Raw genomic sequence first — 11,953 nt, 5'->3', positions numbered from 1 at the left:
ATTAATCTTTTTCAGTAAATGTTTTAGCAAATTGTTCTGACACATAGCTTAAGTCAAGTTTATTTGTCAAGCATATTCAAAACATTTAAGTGTTAATTTATGACAAAATTAATAAAGTTTCTGAAATCAATCAATCAATCAATCAATCAATAAATAACATCGATAAAACAAAGTACTGAAATTGCAAAACAGGAATAAAACATTTCAGGATGATGCTCTGTTTGAAAAATAATAAACACACCGCCACCCTGTGGTTGTAATTTACTGGTTTAGAGTAAATCTGCTTATTAAACGTAACATATAAAATACAACTTTTACATCACACATGCAATATTTGGTGTCTGGTTCTTCGGTGTCATTAGTCACTCTCATGTTCAAAAAAACACATGAAAGATTTAGGAGTGTATTCAAAGAATTCAGATGTTATTCTGTCTTTTTTAAAATCTAAAGTGCAGCTAATGGAGGCAGGGGGATAATTTCTGGACCATAGCTATACTTTATTCATGAATGCTATCAAATTTGAACTCTGTTGATATCAACTGAATATTACAGTGTATTACAGACGACTCTTGTAGATTATTTAGGATCTATGTAGATATGTTTGCTTTATTTTGTGTTGATCAGATTTATATTCACTTACAGTGCACAGTAATATAATACAAAAATTACAATGCGTACAAAAGCCTTTAAGTGGCTACAGTGCATGGTGTGAATGGTGCTATATTACTCAAAATGATGTGAGGGAGGGTTGAGCGGGGGAAGACAGAAAGCGCGAGGGAGAGAGGGAGAGGGAGGGAGAGAAAGTGAGTGGGAAAGAAATGAGAGAATGCTTGGTAGTGAAGCTGCCACTACGCTCTGCATCTTCTCACTGACACACACACGCACACACGCACACACACGGATCCTTGTCTTCACTACAAGCCTGATTTCTCGACTCGCATCTCCATCTGCCTCACTCAACTCCTTCTCCCTGTATGCCTCTATCTTTTTCTCCATCCTCCTTGTTTCTTCCTCTCATCTCACACACCGTCTTGAAGGAGCAAAACAGAACCAGGAAAAGCTACAGCACAGGTAAGAATGAGAAGCGGTGTGTGTGTGTATGTGTGTGTGTGTGTATGTGTGTGTGTGTGTGTGAGAGAGTGTGTGTGTGATTTGTTGTATTTGTGCTGGTATTGCTGGTCTTTTCTTGAGCGTTCCTCCATGTGTGAAGTTTATAATTAGACTATAAGAAGAACAGTGGACAAGTGTAATAACGTGTGTTAAATATTACATGTAATATTAAATAATAGCTAATAAAAGTAATAATAAAAGTAAAATGCACCGTTTTAAAATAGATAAGTAACTACAGCCATGATCAATAATATGCCAATAATAATTTTGTAATGAATATTATTGAATATATCATATTTGAATATTAAAGACATACAGTACTGACTTTTTTATAGCTCAGTCTGAGTAACTCATGTCTTATGTCCAGGGTTATTAGTCATCTTGAAGCATATTTAGTACCTACTTTGAATTATTTATTAACTTGAAACTAAGGACAGGTTAAATAGTTGATTGAGGTGTGTGTTATATCAAGTCTCAGACTCAAGGCATGATGCATTTGTATTCATTTCCAAACTGAGTCTCTGTCATATTTTAGGGTTGTTGATCAGTTGCTTACTTTGGAGCAGGTGTCTGATACCATCTGAGCAATGGAAAGACCCGTTGAATGGGTTTGAGGCTCCGGCAGCGTGTCTCACGCCCTATCCTCTGAGAGTGTTGGTCTATTAATGCAGAGTCATTTATCTCATTGAGGTGATGAGACTTTAAAAACAAGCAACTTCTAAATAGTGAAAATATGTTATTCTCTAAAAGCTCTGAGGAAGGAAATGAAATATTTAAGCAATATGGCAGAAGCAAGAGTGATGTTATTCAGAATATCGGCATGGCTGTGATTTGGCTGTAGGTCAAATGTAATCACAGACATGCTCATATTCAGTTAACTCAGTAAGATGAATATATTAAGTGATGAGTGAAAGAGATGACCAATTACAACAGGAAACTAAGAAATCTGAAATCTAAACCAATATTACTTTTCTGAGGTTGTTGTTGAATCCATGAAGAGTTCTTTCAAGTTCTAACATGGTCATAGAGCTAAAAGTTTTAGTCAACAACAAGCTGATCACTGAACATTTGATGGCAGGAAGGAGTTACAGTTAAATCTATAATGACTCAAAAGCCCCTGTTTACATAACCCCACAGTTTTAGAAAGGACATTATTGATAATGATTTATAATCCCACTGTCAGTCTTTATAATGATTTATAATGCCAGTGTGTCTTCACAGAGTGGAATTAGTCTTAAATGCAGGGACAACAAAAGGGTGTTTATTAAGAGGAATAAAAACTACAAACAGAATGCAACTGAAATACAGTAACAGAACACAAAAACAGGAACCAGGAAACATGACAAACCAAAACACACATAAAACACAAGGACTCCACGCACACACACACACACACACACAAACACGCTCACACACACACACACATACACACAGTATACATAGGGAAAACAATCAGCGATACACAAGAAACGTGTGCAGAGGCAGGAACGGATTAAGGATCGGGTGGGGCAAACATGTGAACAAAGATACATGTCACAAGACAAACACAGCCTGCTAGAATGTCCCCCTGGTGTTCAGGCAGAGAATAGATCAAGCAGTCCATGACAGTACCCCCCAAAGGCACGGCTCCCGGTGCACCAACTCAGAACCATGCCCGAAAGTCTAAAGGTGCAATGATCCTGGCTAGAATCAGGGAGCGAGCAGCACGGCGAGGCACGTGGGGGGAGCGAGCAGCATGGCAGCAAAACCGGAGGGGGGCGAGCGACATCCACAGCCAAGCAGAAAGGCAGAGCGATGTCCACAGCCGAGCCATGAAAACAGCACAACAGCCCCAGCCTTGCAGGGGTCAGACTCACATCCAAATAGATGGGGGTTCCAACACCAACCGCTGGAACAGAGCCACCTCCCCCACAGGAGCAGGAAAATGCCCACAAATAAATTTTTTTTTAAAAAAGATTAAGGCCTTTAACATCCGCCGTGGGCATGAAGTGAGGTGACATTCTCCACAGGAAAACAGGACGTCCCCAACAGGAGCAGATGCAGAGGGATGCCCCCAGAAGCAAACCAAGAAAACCAGAAGTCAAGAAAAAAGGGTTCTAAAATTCCAGAAAGAATAGTCCAGAAAAGATGCTCCAATAATTGTTAGGTGCCAGGCTAAAGGCTATCCTGCTGGGTCAGTGAGTCCTTCTGTCAGGGAACGGGTGTCTTTACAGAGTGGAATTAGACCCAAATGCAGGGACAACATAAAGTGGGGTTTATTAAGAGCAATAACAAAAACTACAAACAGAAAGCAACTGAAATAACAGAACACAAAACAAAAACCAGGAGCCATGACAACAAACCAAAACACACAAAACCATAAGGACTCAGCAAACCACAACACACACAGAGACTAACAAAGACAACTGGTAAATAAGGGAATGAATAAGGGAAACAATCAGGAAAACACAAGGAACAGGTCTGCAGAAGCAAGATCGGTGTTTCAATCACACGTGAACACAAAACATGAACAAAGCCTGCCAGAATGTCCCCTGGTGTTCAGGCAGGGAATAGTTCAAGATGTCCATGACATAATCCCTCTCTCAGTGTTTATAATGATTTATAACCCCACTCTCAGTGTTCATAATGATTTATAATCTCACTCTAATTGTTTATAATGATTTATAATCCCACTCTCAGTGTTTTTAATGATTTATAATCCCACTCTCAGTGTTTAAAATGATTCATAATCCCACTCTCATTGTTTATAACGATTTATAATCCCACTTTAATTGTTTATAACAATTTATAAACCCACTCTAATTGTTTATAACAATTTATAATCCCACTGTAATTGTTTACAACTATTTATACACTCCCATTGTTTATAATGATTTATTATCCCACTCTGTGTTTACAATGATTCATAATCCCACAACCATTGTTTATAACCATTTATAATCCCACTCTCTGTCAGGACTTCTGCTTGGACATTCTCTGCCTGAACATTAGGTTTAATTGGTTTTATTAGTATGTGTATTTATTTCCTCCGAGATGTGGTTAGCTTTGTGGAATCCTCATTCTTTTGTCGGCTTTTTTGTGTCTTAGTTAATAAAATCTGTTTTTATTTCATATCCCTACATTTGTGTCTGCTTTTATCCCTGTGATTTCTGACACTCTCAGTGTTTATAACGATTTATAATCCCACTCTGTGTTTATAACAATTTATAATCCCACTCTGTGTTTCTAACGATTTATAATCCCACTCTGTGTTTATAATGATTTATAATCCCACTCTCAGTGTTTATAATGATTTATAATCCCACTTTGAGTGTTTATAATGATTTATAACTCCACTCTCAGTGTTTATTGTCAGGGAACGGGGGTGTCTTAACAAATAAAATACACACATGTGCAGGAATAACATAAAAGGGGGTTTATTTAGGGAATAAATAACAAAGGGCTAGAAACACTAGGAAACCAGAAACACAAAAACATAGAAACAGGAACACAAATACAAGCACAAGGACTAAGCAAAAAACAGACACAAGACAACCGGTATAAATAGGGGTGACAATCAGTGAAACACAAGGAACAGGTGTGCAGAGGCAGAACAGATAAGGAAAGGGCAGGGCTAACACAGGCAGACAGACAGACAAAGCCTGCCGGAATGTCCCCCTGGTGTTCAGGCAGGAAATAGTCCCAGCCATACATGACAGTTTACAATGATTTATAATCCCACTCTCACTGTTACTTGACGAGGATGAGATTTCCTTTTGAATCTGGTTCATCTTTTTCTCATAAGGATGAAAATAGATTGAATTTTATTAAAGTTTCCCTGAAGAGCCAATCGTATTCCAGTATACAGATCTGCAGGCAGAGCTGGAGCCAGTTGCTTTCAGGAGACCTCTTTAACATTCAAATTGTTGCCAATCCCACTAAAACCAATTTTGTTATTAAAATATTTATGCCTACAAACATGCAATTATTCATAAGGTTATATAGATTTTTTTCATTCTTTGTCTAAAACCGATGAACAAATAAAAATCTAATTGTAATGTTAATGTAAATATCAATTCACATTAAGAAATCATGTTATCACACAAATGTGTCTATATTATACTTATATTATACATGTATGGGTTCATGAGGCCAGAGTTGTTTGTGCAACAGCAGGTTTTACTGTATAAAAATGATGAACAATAGGAGTGAAATATAATCTATTAATGTGAAAAATGAATGTATTATTGTACGTATTATTACACTAAAATCTTGAAAAAAATAAAAACATGCATTAATTTAGGAACAATATCACTAAATCAAACATTTTCCCATATTTTACTTATACATATGTTGATTTATGTATGCAATTTCCTGTATTCCTGACTGAATGAAGCCTAATAAATTTGTTTGTTAATGCTAATTAATGTGAACTCTGGGCCTGAATTTTTAGGCTAGAGACTGGATCTTAGGCATGATTTTTGCGACACCTAGTGTAGACACAGCCAACTGTGTAAGTGTGTCCACCTGTGTTAATCCACCTGTGTCAATCTGTGTCCACCTGTGTCTAACTGTGTCTACCTGTGTTAATCTGTGTCAATCTGTGTCCACCTGTGTCTAACTGTGTTAATCTGTGTCAATCTGTATCCACCTGTGTCTAAATGTGTCTGTGTCCACCTGTGTTAGTCTGTGTCAATCTGTGTCCACCTGTGTCTAACTGTGTACACCTGTGTTAATCTGTGTCTAACCATGTCAGTCTGTGTTAATCTGTGTCAATCTGTGTACAGCTGTGTTAATCTGTGTCAATCTGTGTCTAACTGTGTACACCTGTGTTAATCTGTGTCAATCTGTGTACACCTGTGTTAATCTGTGTCAATCTGTGTACACCTGTGTTAATCTGTGTCCAACTGTGTTAATCTGTGTCCAACTGTGTCTAACTGTGTCCAACAAAAAAAATACAACAAAATTAACATTAAGCAAGTGAAGTATTGGTCAAAACATTATTTTTTTTTATCTCCTGGTGAAAATCGTTCTGGAAAAAGCCACACTCACTTTATAGTTCACAGATTTCTTAACAGCTAAATCACACTGAGTTGTACATCCCTGTTAAAGGTGCTTATGATAAAATCGTTTTCATCTGACAATCAGTATGATATTCAAATGAGAAATTTAGAAAGTTTAAAGTAGTACTCTTGGGACAACTCGACAAATTAAATCAGAACTAACTACTGCATAATGTATTGTTTATTTCTGCTTCTGAGTCATTATAATAGTTAAAAGGTTTGGCTGATCTGAGCCACTTATATACTATAATATTATTATAATGTATTGGCACTTTTACACCATTGACAAAGACTGTAGAAGAATTTGTGCTAGATATATGTAAATACTGGTTCATTAACACAACTGAAACACACACGAATATTTCAGGGTTGTATTGAGGGTGTGACTGGTTAAGTCCTATGGGGAAAGTCTTAATGTCTGCAATCGGATTATGTATTATTCATATCAGGAGCAGAAGAGGTCGTGCAACGTCTATTGAGAACAGGAGAAAAGATTTAACAAAACAAGCACATATCGTACAAAACACTGCATGTATCAACAACTGTACACAGAATCAAGAAATGGTGCTGTTGTCAGCGATGTGGGGATAAAAACAGACCCAAACGCAGGATAGCTCAAATAAAAAGGTTTAATAACTTAAATACACAAAACAGAAACATGACAAAGGACGACGAATAATGACAAGGATTCCGTGCTGCCATCGGCAACGCAACACGGCTAAATACTCATAACAATTAACACATCAGGAACAAATGTGGCGTGGAGGAATAAACAAGGGCAGGACAGACACGTGACACAGAACATAAACAAAAACAAAATCCTGACAGCTGTGTTTTTCTCTTTTTATGCACGATCTGCAGACTTCATGATCCTAAAGTTCCTTACTTTAGCTTCACAGTCTGTACAAACCACATAAAATCATTCTAATTAAATTATGTAAAGATGATGATGTGTTGATGAAGACACTCATGTATTCAGTCCTTTACTCACTTCTTTTTCATCCCTTTTTACCTTTTAATTTAAAAAAATGGCAACCGTTAAGCATAGTTGCAACCAAATTTGTGTAAAACCAAATATACACTTATGACCCATAGGCTAAGAAAACAAGAGAAAGAAGGCTGTGTGTATTACTGTGTGTATCGCTAGCTTTCATTGCTGTTCACAAGAGCTTGTCTAGAGCATATCTTTTAATCTGCTAATTAGCCTCATTATGAAGTCTTGCCTGTGGGGCTTAAGCACTAGCCAAAACACACACTCACACTTTGTCACACACCCAGTGCCAGTTCTACATTTAATTATAAAAGAGCTGCATCTACATTTTAAATACACTGGATGGATGAAATGTTGTATATTGAACTCATATACAGCCGTAATGGAACAAACCCACAGCCTTAATAATAATTTTTTCAGACATAGCAGTAATGATGTACATAATTATATCTGGTGCAACAAGAGATCTTTCAGATGCCACAGGATTATTCAGGTTCACTGAAATCTCCTTCAGAAGACCAAGACGAGAAGCTGTAATGTCCAGACAGGCAGCACTGCCACCAGCCTCCCTACTATAAAACAACATCAGGGCATGATGAGATCGATAGGTATATGGGTGGATTGAGTTACATCATTTCCTTTTTATATTCTCTCAACACAAAATATGTGTACAAATTACACATACAAACTAAAGATTTTCCCATCATTTTATTCCTCTATCATTCTTTCTCTTTTTTGTCCACATAATTTATACCTAAACAGAAAAATTATTAAATTGTTGTCAAGTCACTAGTCATAGGAATGTGGAAAATAATTAGAAAATATATAATAAAAAACTTTATATTTTCCTATTATACATAATATATTATTTGATTCATACTACATATACTCTAACATTCTGAGATGGGAAAGAGAGTAAGTTCAATTAGAATTAGCTAATTAAATGAGGAATAAAGATCATACAGTATACCATGGGTGCAGGATGTAAAGAATTCCCCACTGTACTGTGAAGTAGTTCCTACTGTTGCTTGTCATAGTAATGGTTATTAGTGGCTCGTGATTCGACTTGTATTCTAAATGAATTCACTTGCTGCTGAAATAAAACATTTTGGAGGGAGATTTGTTGTTTGTGTATAAAATTCAGCAGTGTGTATCTCATCATATTTCATATAAAGAGACAAAGAGGAGCAGTGTGTGCTCTTTACTACGGATTATGTGCAAACATACTGTCTTCACTAAACACCATATCACTCCAAATTTGCCTCAGTGTAGTCTCAGTAACTATTTGCCTAACGTTTTCTCAGCTTTGTCACGTAGCTGGCCATGCCCACATCTAGTCACCAACGGTTGCCATTGCTCATGTCACATTCTTTCAGATGATCAGTCCTCAATGAGCTCACAGTAAATTGTTAATAGTGAAATTGTCTATCACTGATTATTAATTTAACATTAGACAGCTTCACATTAGAAAAAAAAAACTGAATGCAGAATAAATACATTTCCGCTGAGATAAAAAGGTTTGTGTTAATAAGAGTTATAGTTTTAGACCCTGTGACCATGTGGACATTACTGTATGTCTACACAACGTCACTACGTGGGTCTCTCTCTGTTTAGTGCTCCGAATATTTATAACTGTACCTGTATTTGGATTTAAACCTAAAGATTTAAACCTGAGTGGGCATAGCCTGACTGTAAATATAGAGGAAGTACGAGTGTTGAGGGAGCTGAAATACCTTTTATATACTGTATAAAGAGGAACTAACCTTCAGGGTGGGAAACTTACTGACCTTTACAAAGCAGCAACACAGATGATTTTTCCATATATGTGTAAATAAATGATTTCTAACATATAACAACAACATGTTATTTATATCTTTATTATTAGCCATAGATTATGTGAATGACCTGTATAGCAAAGTATAGTATAGTATAGTATAGTATAGTATAGTGTAGTATAGAGTAGTGTCATGTAGTATTGTATAGTGTAGTATAGTATAGTACAGTATAGTATAGTCTAGGGCAGTGTAGTATTGTATAGTATACTATAGTGCAGTACAGTGTAGTATAGTATAGTGCAGTGTAGTATTGTACAGTATAGTATAGTATAGTATAGTGCAGTGTAGTATTGTATAGTATAGTGTAGTGTAGTAAAGTGTAGTGTAGTATAGTGCAGTGTAGTGTAGTGCAGTAGTATAGTATATAATACATTCCTTTATTATTTGTGTTAGAAACTCAGAGGTAAAAACACCAGCACTGTCTGTCATTTCCGACTCTGAAAGTTCCTCATCACTTGAGTAAATTACTTATACTTTACTTATAAAACACTTTTATCCTAGTCATAGGTAAAGCAGCACAATCCTTACAAGGCGGTTATGTAAATATTCACAGGACGAAGAAAGACCTTGTTCATTGACAGGAACATGAAATGTGGACTGTGCAAATCACCACATGTTCAAATCAATAAACAAAGTCTTTCTTTCTCCTGTAAGCTGTATAACAATAACAAGCCACCGGTTGTCGTGTTGATTGCCGGGTTCCCTGTGGAGAGACTATGCAGCTTCAGGTACATTGAAGGACACATCACTGAGGATGTAACCTGGGCTCAGCACAGCCGGAAACATTTTATCCTGGGGTTACTGAAAGTTTACTAACTCAGTGATTGTCTTGGTAGAGAATCTGAACAACCCAGAAATACACATCTCTGTAGAGAGAGCTGCATCTATCTGAGTGTATCTTCAGGTCTGTTCTCTCGTCTCTGTATATCATCATCACCTGAAGATGTGGAACCAGGGCTACTAAACTCATTAAGTACTCCATCCACCCTGGTAACACTGTTCTTTAGTAGTCTAAGGGCTAAATCTGAGAGGCTCAGGAGGATCAGACACCTCAACACAGACATGTCCACCATTCAGATCCTATTAAGACTCATTAAGACTCATTAAGACTCTCTGTCACTCTTCACTTCACTGACAAAACTGTACTGTTACTGCACATAGAATAACTACATTATTTTTTACATATCCATGCAGAAATATTTTCAATTTAGATTTTTTTAATTCATTTGGTATTTTTTAGTTCTGTTTTACTTATTCCTCTGACAAAAATGTATCAAGAATAACTCCTTCTAGAGCCACATGGCCTTTTTTGCCATAGACGCACATTATAGATTTTTGAGATTTATAACTCGGCAAGCTTTTGATCTATCTACACCAAACTGGGCCAGCTTCTTTGGAGTGATACTCTGGACAAAGGTTTAAGTTGGTGTACTGACTGACATTTTGGTTTTTCCGCAGCCCCGCCCCCAATTTATGCAAAATCAAAAAGCTTTCCACAACATTGACATATCAAAACACTCAGCACAATGAGGGGAATTGTGTCACAGGTATTCAGATGACGTCAAATGCTCGTATCCACTCCTCTCCAAAAGTATTGGTTCCATAGCATTTGGGAATACTTTCTTCGACAAGTCAACATCAAAGTTTGTCACAACTAACTTTACAAATCTAGTTAAATTGTTATGTATTCAGTATGCGCAGTTTACGGACTTGTAGGCCGGGTTCTCGTTTTACTGTAAGTTGAATACCGTATATATCTCAGTGTGTAAATAAATCAAATCTTGAATTTTGATTCTTAAATCGATGAGAATGTATAGTCTCAAAAAACAACACCAACAAGAACAACAACAACAAGAACAACAACAGTGCATCTTTTATTCAATAAACTGGATTTGTATTCATAAACATTGTTTAATCCAAATAATCTGCACTAAATTCAACAAAGTCTGTCTTGTCTCTGATGTGCCAAAGAATAGACCTTTCCAACTCTTCCTAAGTCTTTTTGTAACTAATATCATATCACAAAATAACATAAAATTCTCACTTTCTGTCACTTCTAAGAGCCACATGAAAGGCGGAAACATCTAAATCTTCTTTGCTGTTAAAGTCTTTTTGGCCGCAGGCTCCACACGAGATGAAAGAAAAACCAATCAACAACCAATTTGTTTGTTTTGAAGACACTTGATAAATCTACACAGCATGAGTAATGTGAAAGTACAGAGTAAATTAATTCCACTTTTTATTCATCTAAATAATAAGTGCTTCTCATACATTTCTCGTGTGTGTGGTGCATGTTTAATAGAAATCTAACCATACATGAATACATTATTTGGAAAAAGAACAAACAAATATGATTTTTTTAAAAACCTAACATATTTCTCTGCCTAAAGGAAACAACAAGAAGATTTCACCATGCTGCAAAAAACACTCTGTATCTCTATTATGTAACTGAGCAACTATTGAAGCTCAAAAGAATTATAATAAAATTAGTGAATAATAAAAAAACTGTTTTTAAATATAAATGGAGATACAAATATAGATATGAATATTTAAAGAACTAAATAGAGACTGACACATGTAACAAGATAACTGGTCAGTGTCGAGAAAATGTTTTTCATTGTGTTTGTTTTGATCTGTGTTTCCTGAGACAGATCACAGACACCAGCTCTCAGGATCACACACACACACACACACACACAGACACAGACACCAGCTCTCAGGATCTGCTTTCCTGAGATTATTGTTGATGCTCAATTATACTATTGTAGTCAAAATACTTACAACAAAAATAGTATGAATGTTGTGGTGTTGTTCTTCATAGCAGCTCTGTGTATTCCAAAAGAATCACATGCACACACACACACAGACACACAAACACACAGACACACTCAGACACACACACACAGACATACAAACACACACAGACACACAAACACACACACAGACACACACACACGTGAAGAATGAAGAAGTTA

At 36.4% G+C, this 11,953-nt stretch overlaps 1 protein-coding gene across 1 annotated transcript in view; it reads left to right on the top strand.

Annotated features, from left to right (window-relative positions):
• The first annotated feature begins 894 nt into the window (after positions 1 to 894).
• The window catches only part of thsd7bb (thrombospondin, type I, domain containing 7Bb), a 112,817-nt gene continuing 101,758 nt past the window's right edge, over positions 895 to 11,953 (top strand). Inside the window, exon 1 of the mRNA XM_060863954.1 lies at positions 895 to 1,071. The gene's annotated coding sequence lies outside the window, so the exon portion shown is untranslated. The remainder of the gene's footprint in view (positions 1,072 to 11,953) is intronic.

Source organism: Tachysurus vachellii, chromosome 1 (genome assembly GCF_030014155.1).
Source record: "Tachysurus vachellii isolate PV-2020 chromosome 1, HZAU_Pvac_v1, whole genome shotgun sequence".
NCBI lineage: Eukaryota > Metazoa > Chordata > Actinopteri > Siluriformes > Bagridae > Tachysurus > Tachysurus vachellii.
The sequence above is the reverse complement of the archived record's forward strand: the minus strand, read 5'-3'. Positions and strand labels throughout refer to the sequence as shown.